Below are 14955 nucleotides of genomic sequence, written 5' to 3'. Positions count from 1 at the left end.
GACAAAGAGTGCGTGCGAGAGAGACAGAAAATCAGTCTGAGCGTGACGTCGGGGGCTGCGTAGCCACTGCAAATTGATTTGTTCCTTTTGGCTACAAAAATGATCCGATCTGATCCAGATTCAGCAATCTGATAGATATGGTCATTATCTATGATTCTGCGCTTTTAGTTTTCTCGAATGTGCAATATTGTGGATGCAACAGATTTTCGTCTTTTGTGGGGGCGGAAGGGGGTGGGGCGAAATTCTGAGATATACGTTTTATAGTGAGATCTAACAGAAGTGCGGATACCAAATTTGGTTACTCTAGCCTTAATAGTCTCTGAGATTTGTGGATGCCCCAGATTTTCGTCCTTTGCGTGGGCGGAAGGGGGTGTGGCGAAATTTGGACACGAAACGGTCAAGGTCCGATATCACAGGAGTGTGGATACCAAATTTGGTTGCTCTGGCTCTTATAGGTTCTGAGATCCTTGAACTCATATTTTGCAATTGGCAAAACCGACCATGAAACCTGTGTGTTAGAGAGAGACAGAGCGAGAAAGAATGAAATTGTTTTCTTGATTCTGGCTATAATAATTATACGATCTGGTTCAGATTTTGCACTCTAGAAGATATAGTCATCTTCTACGATTCTGAGTTTTTAGTTTTATACTATCTTTAAAAATGTAGATGCCACAGATTTTCGTCCTTTGTGGGGGCGGAAGTGGGCGGGGCGAAGTTTTGAAATATTTTTGTAGCAGTGACATATCACAGAAGTCTGGATCCAAAATATCGTTGCTCTAGCTCTTATAGTCTTTGAGCACTAGGCGCTGAAGGGGACGGACGGACGGACGGACGGACGGACGGACAGACGGACGGACGGACGGACAGACGGACAGACAGACAGGGCTCAATCGACTCGGCTATTGATGCTGATCAAGAATATATATACTTTATGGGGTCGGAATCGATTCCTTCTGGACGTTACACACATCCACTTTTACCACAAATCTAATATACCCCAATACTCATTTTGAGTATCGGGTATAAAAATACGGGGTATATGTTCCCTCCCATAGGCTACCTGGGCCTGGTTCCCTTGAACTAGGATCAGGTAAACTTATAAACTAGTATTTAAATAAATGTGCAAAGGTAAAGATTAAAATTTAAAGAGGGAATATAAAGGTTGATTCTTACGGGCTACGAAACGGTAAGGCAATTTGGTCGGAACACCCATAGATAATTTCTTCCATGCCCAAATGATTGTGATCAAACACCTAGTAAATAAACTCACTTTTACTGCGGATCCACCGTCGAAAGCGCTTTCTGATGGTTGCTGCAAAACTGTGGTTAATATGATATTTTGGGTTCGGGTGTATTATTATTGCATTTCGGTTATAAACATATGGGTTTTTGTTATTTTTTTTGTTTTGATCTGTGCATGGAAGGTTCGCTATTTATGGTTATGGATTTGTTTTAGTTTCATCTTCACTCTTCCTCTTGCCCTTCTTTTCCTACTCTATGCTCCCTCACTGCTGTTCTTCATTTCTGCATTTCTTTTTTTTATACCCGATACTCAAAATGAGTATTGGGGTATATTAGATTTGTGGTAAAAGTGGATGTGTGTAACGTCCAGAAGGAATCGTTTCCGACCCCATAAAGTATATATATTCTTGATCAGAATCAATAGCCGAGTCGATTTGGCCCTGTCTGTCTGTCTGTCTGTCCGTCTGTCCGTCTGTCCGTCCGTCCGTCCGTCTGTCCGTCCCCTTCAGCGCCTAGTGCTCAAAGACTATGAGAGCTAGAGCAACGATGTTTTGGATCCAGACTTCTGTGATATGTCACTGCTACAAAAATATTTCAAAACTTCGCCCCGCCCACTTCCGCCCCCACAAAGGACGAAAATCTGTGGCATTCACAATTTTAAAGATATGAGAAAACCAAAAACGTAGAATTGTAGAGAATGACCATATCTTTAAGACTGCGGAATCTGAATTGGATCGTATTATTATTATAGCCAGCATCAAGAAAACAATTTCATTTTTTCTCGCCCTATCTCTCTCTAACACACACGTAGCATAGGCGGCTTTGCATAGAGTAAAACATTAGCGCCTAGATCTCAGAGACTATAAAAGCTAGAGCAACCAAATTTGGTATCCACACTCCTAATATATCGGACCGAGACGAGTTTGTTTCAAAATTTCGCCACACCCCCTTCCGCCCCCGCAAAGGACGAAAATCTGGGGATATTCAAAAATCTCAGAGACTATTAAGGCTAGAGTAACCAAATTTGGTATCCGCACTTCTGTTAGATCTTACTATAAAACGTGTATCTCAAAATTTTGCCTCACCCCCTTCCGCCCACACAAAGGACGAAAATCTGTTGCATCCACAATATTGCACATTCGAGAAAACTAAAAACGCAGAATCATAGATAATGACCATATCTATCAGATTGCTGAATCTGGATCAGATCGGATAATTTTTGTAGCCAAAAGCAAGAAATCAATTTTCAGTGGCTACGCAGCGCCCGACGTCACGCTCAGACTGATTTTCTGTCTCTCTCGCACGCACTCTTTGTCGTGTGGTTCAATATTAGCGGCGTCTGCCGCAGGAGAGCCATACTGACTTAGAATCGGGTATAACTGTAGAGTTGCGGTGTCCGCAGCAACTCACAACGTTCCACCTCGTCTTTTTTGTCTATATATGTAAACTTAAATAGCTGTTCTGCTGCTCGGTACTATTCTGCTTACTCTTATGTTAACTTATGTTACTTCTCTCGGCTTATCGCCAGCCCCCTTCGGCTCCGTTGCTGGCGAGCGTTTTTATAGCTCGCTCGCTCTCCTATTGGGCTCTGCCTTTGCTGCTTGCGTGTTCTCTCTCTCCCCCGCTTTCACTCTCTGCCTATGCGCGCATCACCTTTGGCTCCGCTCGCCCTCTTTATTTTTTTGGGGCATTACCCTTGCAGCTCTGAGTATTGAACTCCAACAACACACTAACTCTTTCGTTCCTGCGGATCTTAATTGGGCCTTGTTAACTTAATTTGCCATACGGCACGTTTAGGTAGGATTTGCGCGATTTTCCTCCTTTTTCTCCGTTCGTATTACGCCGGTTGCTGCACTTTCCGCTATCGCGAATTATCGACCGTCCCGCTTTGTGGCCGCCGCCTCACCGACGTCGATCCGGCTGCCCGCGAAGGTCGAGCCTCTCTGAATTTTTCTGCGTCTCTGCTCCCTCGCTCTGTGCTGCGACGGATCAGCTGCTTGGAGCGCCGCTGCTTCGCCAGCAAAATTGCTAGGCGCCAAATCCGTCAATCTTGGCCCCAGTGGCCAAGTGACTTTGGAACTTTTTCCTTAATGATTTTTGCTGAGCCTGTTCGGGGCGATGTTGGTCGCTCGACATCCAAATTCCAAAAGGAAGATGGACACGCTCCCATCCACTATGAGACCGGTCGGATCCGCTGGATGACGTCCGAATGTCATCGCTTTCTCCTCTTTCTCTTCAACTGCCATCAGCGCTAACTCACCCCCAGAGGGAGCCAACCTTTCAGATCACCGTTTTAGAGCCCCTGACTCCAAAACCCCCTGTAGCAGCGAGACTATGGCTGCCCATACAACGCCGTTGGCGGTCAATTTAGTTTTCGCCCTTAGCTCAGCTACAAGCCTCTTACAGACCCGTGAAGGAGTGGCTGTTCAACGGGATGGGCGCAGGAGCAAACAGGAATCGACCGAGTTTCGGAGAGGCTAGGCAGGAGCAAGTGCAGATACGAAGATGGGGACTTAGCTTCGACGGCGATCCAAAGGGGATGCCCGTGGCGGAATTCATATTCCGGGTGGAGCATCTACAGACGTCGTATCAGGTACCGTGGGCGGAGGTGTTGAAAGCCTTTCACACATTGGTCAGTGGCCACGCAAGGTATTGGTACTGGATGCCGGACTGGCTGAATCTGCGATATGGTCTCCAGCAGCAGTTTCAAATTCGTCGGACAGAGTTCGAGCGAGAGCAAGAGCTCAGGGAACGCCGACAACGCCACGGGGAGTCGGCGGACCAGTACATCCAGGAGATGTTGGTGTTGAGGTCGAGATTGCTGAATCCGTTCTCGGATTATAAAGATCAATATTAGGGATGCAATTTCGAGGGTGATTTATCCAATGCAGATAAGCTCCAGAAGCTGCGAGAAGAGTGTGCCGAGAAACTGCTGGCGACGCGATGGACAAGGAGCGGTCCAGACCATGGGGGTAGTAGGCGCAGGGAAGATCACAAAGTACATGAATTGGATGCGAACACTCACGACCCGGAGGAACAGACCGAGGCATTGGATGCTGTCCATAGGACGAGGGAATCCGGAGGCGACCGCACCCAGCTAAAGTGCTGGAATTGCGCTCAGCCGGGTCACACCTATTTTGAGTGTGAGTCGGCCGTGCGTAACCTGTTCTGGTACAAGTGCGGGCTGGCCGGGGTCATCCTCCCTAAATGCCCTAAATGTCGGCCGGGAAACGCGAAAAGGAGCACGACGCAATTGGAGGAGTCGAGTTCCACGTCGCCGCGAAGCAGCCAATAGATAGGCCCTCCAACGTTAAATTAGATACCCCTAAGGAAAGAAGTAGCAATAAAAATATTTACTCTACCATATATAAGGTTAACCAAGCGGTATTCCCCAAAGCGAGATGGCCCGAGCGCAAGCCGATAAAGGAGAGACAGCGGCAGTACGAACAGACCAGGAATCGGATAATGGGGGACGAACTCGATGAGAGTATCCGAACGGGAGCAGTCAGAGCACAGCGGGCTCGGGACAGGTTTCAGGGGCGCAAGAGAAGGCGGCTCCAGGTGTGTGCTGCAGTCCACTCGGCAATTCGTCAGGATGACAGACCATTCGCATGGGACTACTGGATACAGGGGCATCGGTGAGCCTTCTGGGGAAAGGTGGCCTGGAACTGATAGGAGAATTGGAGCTGAAGCTTCAAGACATAAAGAAATTCTCAGTACAAACAGCAGGCGGCACTCCTCATAAAATACTGGGACATGTGTCGACGGTAATGACGTATGGAGGCCAGAAGCAGACTATGGAGTTGTTCCTGTGTCCCTCGCTGCAACAACCGCTGTACCTAGGGGTCGATTTCTGGCGGAAGTTTTTTCTGTCTCCGCATATAGTAGGCCTAGAACGACACAAGGAATTAGCCGAAATTGATGCTGAGGTGCTGACTAGGAGTAGACCAACGGAACCGCACGAGTTGACGCACACCCAGCAGACACGTCTGGACCAGGTGAAGAGCAACTTCAGGGCATTCGACACGCATGGTTTGGGAAGAACGACGCTCGAAAGGCACGAAATTCAATTAATCGAGGGAGCCGTACCCGTAAAGGAGCGATTCTAACCGGTATCTCCCGCGGTGCAAGAGCTGTTGTTTGCCGAGGTGGACGAAATGTTGCGCCTCGGAGTCATCGAAACCAGCGAGAGCCCGTGGAGCAACCGCTTGACGCTGGTACGAAGCCGGGAAAAAACCGATTGTGTCTGGATGCGCGGAAACTAAGCAAATTAACCGTGAAGGATGCTTACCCGCTGCAGAGCATCGAGTCAATTCTGAGCCGCGTAGAGGATACGGTGTACATCAGCAGCATCGATTTAAAGCAAGCATTTTGGCAGATAGAGCTGGAGCCTGAAAGTCGGACGTACACAGCATTCACGGTGCCGGGCAGACCACTCTATCAATTTAAATCGATGCCCTTCGGGTTGTGCAATGCAGCCCAACGGCTGTGTCGGTTGATGGATCGAGTAATTCCACGACTCCGAAGCCATGTCTTTGTATACTTAGACGATCTACTAGTTATTTCCCGGACGTTTGAGGAGCATATACACCTGTTAGAGGAAGTGGCCAAGGAGGCAAACCTGACAATTGGAAGAAAAAAATCTAAATTCGGCTATAAATATTTAAAGTATTTAGGGTACATCGTAGGCGACGGCGCACTTAGGACAGATCCGGAGAAAGTACAGGAGATCACCCAAATACCAATGCCAAGGAACGTGAGACAAATCCGGAGATTTTTGGGGACAGCTGGCTGGTATCGGCGGTTTATCCGAAATTTCTCGGCACTCTCGGCTCCTCTGACAGACTGTCTGAAAGGAAAAGGGCAATTTAAGCTGACGGAGGAGGCAGGAAAATCGTTCGAGGAGCTCAAAAAAGCACTTACCAGTGCCCCCGTGCTACATCACCCAGACTTTAAGAAGAACTTCTTCATCCAGTGTGATGCGAGCCACGTGGGGATTGGAGCAGTTCTCTTCCAGAGGGATGATGAAGGAGCAGAGCACCCGATCGCATTCTTTTCGGCGAAGCTAAGAGGGGCACAGCTCAACTATAGCGTGCCAGAGAAGGAGTGTCTGGCGGCGGTAAGAGCCATAGAGAAGTTCCGTGCATACGTAGAACTGATGCCATTCACGGTGATAACAGATCACGCGAGTTTGCAGTGGCTCATGCGATTCAAAGCACTGGATGGGAGGCTAGCCAGGCGGTCGTTGGCTCTCCAGGCTTATGACTTCGAAATCGAGCACCGCAAAGGAAAGGAAAATATCGTCGCCGATATGCTGTCACGTCCCTTTGACGTGGACGCTATCGACTTCCTGGAGTTCGACACCACAGCCTTCGAGGATGAAGAATACCGAAGAAAAATTGAGTAGGTCCAGAGCGATGAGGATGAGTTCCCAGACCTGAAGGTGGAGGAAGGACTGCTGTTTAAGCGCACACAATTTGGCCGGCCGGAATTAGAGGAGTTTTCGTGGAGGCTATGGATCCCGGAAGCCCTGACGAGCACACTGATCCAACAGGCTCACGACAGCGATGTGGCAATGCATGGAGGAATCGCGAGGACACTGGGACGGCTGCGACAGTTCTATTATTGGCCCCGGATGACCGTGCAGGTGAAGGCATATGTGGCTGATTGTAACACCTGCAAAGAAACAAAACATTCAACACAGGTTCACCGTCCACTCATGGGGGCCGAAACCAGAACCGAGAGGCCGATTCAAAAACTGTACCTGGATTTCCTGGGTCCATATCCGAGGACTCGAAGTGGCAATGTGGTCATACTAATAGTCCTCGATCTCATGTCCAGATATGTCTGGTTGAAGGCTTTGCCTAAGGCGACGTCTTCGGCCGTGATCCGATTCTTGCACGCCGAGGTCTTCGCACAGTTTGGTGTGCCTGACTTCCCTTCCCCTTCCGTTTTCCTGACTGTTTTCGGTGCCTGAAATAGCATAACGCACCTGAGGTCGGGGAACTATGCACCGCAGGCGAACGCGGCCGAACGAGTGAACCAGACTGTAATGGCAGCAATAAGGACACGCTAGTGAGGATCACACGCGCTGGGACGAGAAGCTGACGGAGATCCAGGGTGTGGCTAGGAGCGCTATACACACGGGTATCGGAACGTCGCCATACTTTGTGTTGTTTGGGCAGCACATGTTTACTAGCGGCCGAGATTATAAATTGGCACGCAGACTGGGCGCCCTAAATTATGCACAAATGTCACCCTTGGCGAGGAGTGACAGGATGGAGATAGTCCGAGATGAGGTCCGAGGAAACTCTCATGAAGCCTACAACAGAGCGAAGAACAGGTATAATCGAAAAGCTCGAGAAATTAGGTACTCACCGGGTCAGGAGATATATAAGCGGAATTTCGTGTTGAGCAAATTTAAAAACAACATCAACGCGAAGTTCAGCCCAAAATACGTCAAGTGCCGAAGGAGGAAGAAAAAAAAAGAAGTTTCCGGTGGAGAATGGTGGAGGCCGCACGTGCCCTGAAACAAAAAAAGGAAACAAAATTGGTGATCGTGGAGACGACGATCCCAACAAGACATCAGCGGCAGGCATCAACATCAGCAGAAGCGGCGGACATCAGCAGCAGCATCCCGGTACTGGCCAGGCCGGAAAACTGGTGCGAGAACCGTCAGCGGAGCACCGGCTGGAGACACGTTTCTGTCCCCACAGAAAGGTTGCCTGCCGGCGACCCTTGCGACGAAGGCGCTATCCGTTGGTAAGGTTAAAGTGGCATGGTCCGTCTGCCGCATACGGGAGCGAAATCTGCCGTTAAAGTGCTTCAGGTGCCTTGAGATCGGCCACGTTGCACTTAATTTCAAAAGCTCTGTAGACAGAAGCGGTTGGTGCTTCCGCTGTGGGTCTGAGGAGCACAAGATAAGCGACTGCCACAATGAGGCAAAATGCTGCCTTTGTGTCGGAAAGGGCAAGCCCCACTCACACGTAGCTGGTAGCCACAGGTGCCCCATGGCACCCAAAGAGAAGTTAAAGTTAAAACGCTGGACATGGTTAGGTTTTACCAAATAAACCTAAACCATTGCGAGGCTGCCACAGATCTGCTCTCTCAGTCGGTGCGTGAAATGAGATCGGACGTTGCAATAATTAGCGAACCATACATTTCCCCCGAGGATGGATTCTGGGTCCAAAGCTCCTCAGGAAAAGCAGCAATATGGGCTTGCGGTAAGCCTCCTCTGCGGCCCTCAGTGTGCGCTGAGTTCCGACATTTCGTCAGGGCAAAACTGGGGAACTTATGGATTTACAGCTGCTATCTCCCCCCATGCTTGAGCCGTCATAGCTTCGCTGCGACGATGGACGAATTGGCCGACGACGCCAGGCACCTCAAACCAAATGTGATTGCTGGCGACTGCAATGCTTGGGCCCAGGAGTGGGGCAGTGACATCTCCAGAAGCAGCAGCTCGGACGCCATATACAAGGGACACGCACTGCTTGAGGCCTTCGCCTCGTAGCATTGTTGAATCAGGGGACCGCGAATACCTTCAACAGGGGTGGCTCTGGGTCAGTCATCGACCTTACATTCGCCTCTAGCAGCCTTTCCCCTCTGTCCACCTGGCGCCTGGGGAACCACTATACGGCCAGCGACCACGAGGCAGTGGTGTTCTCGATAGGCGGAGAAGGTGGTTGCAGACTGACCAGGGCAACGCAGACAAGCCGGAGAGCAGCCTACAATCCCGAATCAATGCGGATTCCAAGGTTCTTGGAGGCGCTGAGGAATATGGAGGTCGGAGGCTCAGCTCAACAGATGGTCAACCAGCTTCTGGAGTCCCTACGGCTCGCATGCTATGCCAGTATGAGTCGCAAGAGGCCATTCAAGGGTAAGCAATCGCCGACCTATTGGTGGAATGACGAGATCCAGGAGGCCAGACGCACTTGCCTGTCAGCTAGAAGGCGATATCAACGGGCTCGCAGAAGGAGTAGCACTAGCTGGCCAAGGCAACAGGCGGAGTACTGCGGAGCTAGAAAAGCCCTAAAGAACGCCATCAAGGAGAGCAAGAGGGAGTGCTTCCTGCAGCTTTGCGACTCAGCCGAGAAGGATCCGTGGGGACGTGCCTACAAGACGGTAATGAAGCGAATTCATGGCAGCAACGCGGGGTCGCCGTCTGACCCAGACCAGTTGCGGACGATTGTTAAGGCATTGTTCCCATCCGGGGCTCACGGTCTTGCCATCAGTGCCGTCGCACACCAGCCTGCATACTCGGTCGAACCGGTCACGGAGGACGAAATCGTCGCCCTGGCCCAAAGCTTAAAGGCCAAGAAGGCTCCAGGCCCTGATGGAATCCCCAACCGTGCGGTAAAACTGGCAATGGCATACAACCCGCACGAGTTTGCTAAGGCATTCACGCAGTGCCTGCGGGAAGGACTATTTCCGCCGCAGTGGAAGTTGCAACACCTGGTGCTCTTGCCAAAGCCAGGAAAGCCGCCGGACGATCCCTCCTCGTTTCGACCGATTTGCTTAATCGACTCGCTGGGGAAGACTCTGGAACAGATAATCCGTAGAAGACTAGACAACGCCGTCGAGGATGCTGGGGGACTTTCACCAAACCAATACGGCTTCAGGAGTGGGAGGTCAACGGTGGACGCCATAGGCAGGGTAGTTGACATAGCCTCCAAGGCAGTTGAGGGAACTCGATGGAAGGGCGGCAAGAAGGAATACTGCCTGATTGTCACCCTAGACATCAGGAACGCCTTCAATACGGTGAAGTGGGAGTGCATCCTAGTCTCACTTAACCGGCGCGGTGTACCCCAATACCTTCAGGCAATAGTAAGGAGCTACTTCGCGGGGAGACTGCTGGAGTATAATACGGAGGCCGGCGCGCAGACTCACGGCATAACGGCAGGCGTTCCCCAAGGATCAGTGATGGGTCCCCTATTATGGAACATTGCCTACGATGGAGTCATGAGATTAGCTCTTCCAGGCGGATGTCAGCTAACCTGCTACGCAGATGATGTCGCCCTGACGGTGGTGGCCAAGCACCTGGACGTCGTCGAAGCAAATTGTGACACCGCAATCCAGCTGATTGCAGACTGGCTCCGCTCTGCGGGACTAGAGATAGCCGCTCATAAAACCGAGGCAGTATTGGTGAGCACCCGTTCGACTGTGGAGACCGCTCACATCAGGGTTGGCGACCAGAGACTATCGTCGAAACGAGCCATTCGGTATCTGGGCGTGATGATCGACACCAGGCTCAGTTTCCGTGAACACCTAAGCTACGTCCAGGAGAAAGCGGCAAACACGAGTCGGGCGCTGTTCCGAATACTGCTGAACACCCGTGGCCCGAAGCAGGAGAGGAGGATTCTGCTGACCAGTGTAGTCCGCTCAGCCATGACCTACGCAGCAGACGTATGGGCGGATGGAATTAAAGTTGCCAGCTACGCTAGGGGCGTAAAAGCCACTCATCGCCTCTGCGCGCTCCGGATCTGCTGCGGCTTTCGGACCATATCCGACGACGCTGCCCTAGTCCTGGCGGGTGTCCTTCCAATTGACCTTCTGGTGCTTGAGGAGAGGGCCGTGGCCGAGGCCATCCGGGCCGGCGCGGCAAGGAGAGACGCGCGCAAGCAGGCCCGTGAAGGAAGCCTCAGAGCATGGCAAAGCCGCTGGGACGGCTCTGATAAAGGACGGTGGACACACCGCCTGATTCCGGATGTCCGATATTGGATCGGCAGGCGTCACGGTGTGGTCAATTTCCATTCCACACAGCTTCTGAGCGGACACGGCTGCTTCAGCCATTACCTTTGGAGGTTCGGCCACGAGGACTCGCCGAACTGCTCGTGGTGCGGCGACGCCACTGAAGACGCTGAGCACATCATTTTTCAATGTGGGCGCTTCTCACTTATTAGGGAGGAGTTGTGGCGAGCCGCCGGCGGGCAGCTAACGCCGAACAACCTGATCGAGAAGATTGTGGAAGACCCCATGGTATGGTCGGCCTGGAGCAACTTTGCAGCCGGCGCCATGAAGGAGCTGCGTAGGTGCGAGCGCCGAAGGAACGAGAGTGGCTAGGAGGAACCATAGTCCCTGCGAAGCAATGCTTTGCGGCCGTCCCGCAAAAACCCGGAACTTCCTGCCGGTCTCTCCAACTCAATACAGCTCCCTGTCTAGCTTTAGTTAAGTCCCAGGCTTATAAAATTTAATAAAATTAAGAGTTAATACGCACACACACGCACACGCAAAAAGATGATGGCGCGCATGAAGGAGCTGCAACTGGAGGTAAGGTCCCAGCTAAAGGCGCCAGCGGGAGGAAAGGTAGCGATGGGTGAATGTCAATGCCACTGCCACACCGCAGAACCTACCCCCAGGCTAGTTAACCCCCACCCAGGCGATGCGAAGACCACATCGACAAAGGAGACGCAGACGACGCCAGGAGTTCGCAGGAAGGGGACAACACCCAGTACGAAGGAGGAAAGCGCACGCGTAAGCCCCGGACAGCGCAAAACAACGGTGCCAACCGGCAAGATGCGACAAAGAAGCCGACGACCAGCACGCAAAACACTGACCCCGCGCAGAAGTGGAACGAGGTCAGAGGGCGACGGGCGAAGCGCAAGCCGACAGCCCGGCCGGACGCGGTACTGGTGAAGTGCACCGAGGGAAAGTCATATGCCGACATCCTGAAGGTGGTGAAGGCAGCGCCAGCGCTCCAGGCCCTGAAGAGCAAGGTCCAGGCCATAAGGAAGACTGCCTCGGGCGAGCTGCTCCTCAGGATGCAACAACCATCTGACCCTGCCACACAGGAACTGCAGAAGGCAATACAGGCAGCGATAGGAGAGATGGCAGCTGTAAAGGCCATTCAGGAGACAGTCGCGGGCGAAGTGCTCGACATAGATGAGCTCACGACAGGCGATGAGGAATTGGAAGCAATTACAGCAGCGACCGACCTGGACTTGACACAAGCAACAAAGCCGAGGATGCGGAAAGCGTATGGTGCCACGCAGGTGGCTACACTAAACCTCCAGCCCGCCCTTGCACAGAAGCTCCTGGAGCTTGGCAAGGTGCGAATCGGCTGGGTGGTGTGCCGCATGCGACGACGGATCGCGCCAACACGCTGCTTCAAGTGTATGGCCTACGGCCACACGGCAGCGAGATGCAGAAGCCAACGTACAGTGGCGAAGGTTCCCTGCTTCAGTTGTGGCGTAGAGGGGCATGTACAAAACAAATGCACCAACCCCCCAAAGTGCCTACTGTGCGTGGGCAACAACGGAGACGCTCGCTCAACAGCCCACTCGGTCCTCAGCCGCAGCTGTCCCGAGTATAAGAAAGCCCTTTCCCAGCTGCTAGATGGTTAAGCTACTTCAGCTGAACCTCAACCACTGCCAAGCTGCCCAGGACTTGCTAACGCAAACGGTGCTGGAGCAGCAGATCGATGTAGCGCCCCTCAGTGAGCCCTATAAGGAAAGAAGCGAAGCGATCTGGCACCAAAGCACAGACGGCGGTGCGGCAATCTGGAGCTGTGGCCCCCACCCAGGCCAGCTCACACATAGAGCGGCTAAGGTGGGTGCGAGAGCCAAACATAATGGCACGTACCTATATAGCTGCTACATAGCCCCCGATTCACACAGACCGAATACGAGGCGGTCATCAGGGACATAGCCAACGACGCCAAGGACAGATCCCCGGTCATAATAGCGGGCGATTTCAACGCCTGGGCTACGACCTGGGGCAGTGCCAGGAACACGCCCCGAGGGACAGCGCTATTGGAGGAATTTGCGAGCCTGAACGTCTGTCTCCTGAACGCAGGAAGCACCCCGACATACAGCAAAGCAGGCCGAGTGTCTATCATAGACCTCACCTTTGCAAGCCCGGAGATCGCTCGCCACGCAAAGTGGCAAGTCCTGAGCACGTACACGCACAGCGACCACCTGGCTGTGATGACGGACACAGCCGCCATCAGGAATGCAAGAAGGGGGCAACGAGCGCAATTGACTGGCTACAAAGAAGCAACGCTGGATACAGACGCGCTTCTAACAGCAGCAGAGAACCTAGCTGCCGCCGGGGACGCCGAAACAAGCGCGAGATCCATCTCCAGGACCGTCGTAGCGGCATGTGAGGCAGCTATGCAGCGAAGGAAGCTAGGAGGAAGTAGACACCGCCCAGTACCATGGTGGAACGAGCACATCGCCCAAGCAAGGAGGGAGTGCTGCGCAGCGCGACGCGCGTAGCAGCGATCCAGAGGTACACCACAGTTTGGGATCAAAGGGGCGGCATTCAAGGCAAATCGGAGAGCCCTTAGAGACGCCATTAGAAGCAGCAAGGCCAAATGCTTCCAGCAGCTCTGTGAGGCGGCAGATGCAGAACCCTTCGGAGGGGCATACAAGCTGGTCATGGGAAAGCTCTGTAGGCAACCCACCCCCAAGTGCCCTGTCCTGCTGAGGGAAATAGTCTGCGCACTCTTCCCCCGGCAACCACCACTCCAGGAGGCAGACAGCGTCGAGGATCAGGCACAGGTGGCCACCAGCACCTTCTCGGTGAAGGAGGTGCAGGTGGTCACTGCCAAACTGAAGAACGGCAAGGCGGCAGGACCCGACGGAATCCCCAACGCGGCCCTGAAATGCTTGGTCAGTGCCCACCCAGAGGTATTCGCACGGATGTACAACCAGTGCATTCAGGAGCGGTACGTACCACTAGCATGGAAACGCCAGAGACTTGCCCTGGTACCCAAGCCAGGCAAGGACCCAAGCGACCCATCGGCATACCGACCACTATGCATGCTAGATGGTGTGGGCAAGATCTTCGAGAGGCTGGTATGCAACCGACTTGAGGCCGAGCTGACGCAACGGAATGGCCTCTCCACCCTCCAGTTCGGATTCAGGAAGCAGAGGAGCACCATCGACGCCATCCAGATGGTTACGAGCTTGGCCAGAGAAGCCATTGCAGAAACGCGATGGGCAGGAGGCTCGAAGGAGTACTGCCTAGTGTGCACGCTAGACGTGCGGAACGCATTCATCTCGGCCAGCTGGAAGAGCATCCTCGATGCACTGGCGAGGAGAGGCACACCCCAATACCTCATCCGGACGCTCCGAAGTTATTTCACGGACCGCGTATTGCTGTACGACACGGAGGATGGAGCGAAGCAGCACATAATCACCGGTGGCGTTCCACAGGGTTCGGTCCTAGGGCCGATCCTGTGGAATGCGATGTACGACGACATCCTGCGTCTGGAACTACCGGAAGGCTGCACGCTAGTGGGCTTTGCGGACGACATCGCGCTAGTGACGGTAGCAAAGCACATTAGCGGAGCAGAGCAGAGATGCAACGCAGCAGTGGGAAAAATAACATCATGGCTCACAGCGAACGGACTGTCCCTAGCGGAGAAGAAAACGGAGGCTGTGCTCATAAGTAGCAGAAAGGTGGTCGAACAGGCGTGCGTGATGGTTGGCAGCACTGCCTTCAGGACCAAGCCCGCCCTAAAATATTTAGGGGTAGTACTCGACCAGCGACTTACATTCAAGGCGCACCTGGAGTACGCAAGCGCGAAGGCAGCCACAGCAACAGCGGCCATCAGTAGGATGATGGCCAATACTGGAGGGCCAAGACAACGCAGCAGACAGCTCATCGCCGGAGTTGTCACCTCCATAATCCTATATGGATCGGTTGTGTGGGCACCAGCAATGAGGGTGCCGTCATACAGCAGGGACAGCAGAGGCGCATACAGACGCTGCG

At 52.9% G+C, this 14955-nt stretch overlaps 1 long non-coding RNA gene across 1 annotated transcript; it reads right to left on the bottom strand.

The window, feature by feature from the left end:
* Positions 1–4265: 4265 nt before the first annotated feature.
* Positions 4266–5475, bottom strand: LOC117190785. The gene is made up of 2 exons (XR_004473826.1): positions 4963–5475; positions 4266–4910 (listed from the first exon to the last, which is right to left on the bottom strand). It is a non-coding gene; the product is annotated as an uncharacterized LOC117190785 (long non-coding RNA).
* Positions 5476–14955: the final 9480 nt, after the last annotated feature.

This window comes from Drosophila miranda, assembly GCF_003369915.1.
Source record: "Drosophila miranda strain MSH22 chromosome Y unlocalized genomic scaffold, D.miranda_PacBio2.1 Contig_Y1_pilon, whole genome shotgun sequence".
Taxonomy (NCBI): Eukaryota; Metazoa; Arthropoda; class Insecta; order Diptera; family Drosophilidae; genus Drosophila; species Drosophila miranda.
The sequence above is the reverse complement of the archived record's forward strand: the minus strand, read 5'-3'. Positions and strand labels throughout refer to the sequence as shown.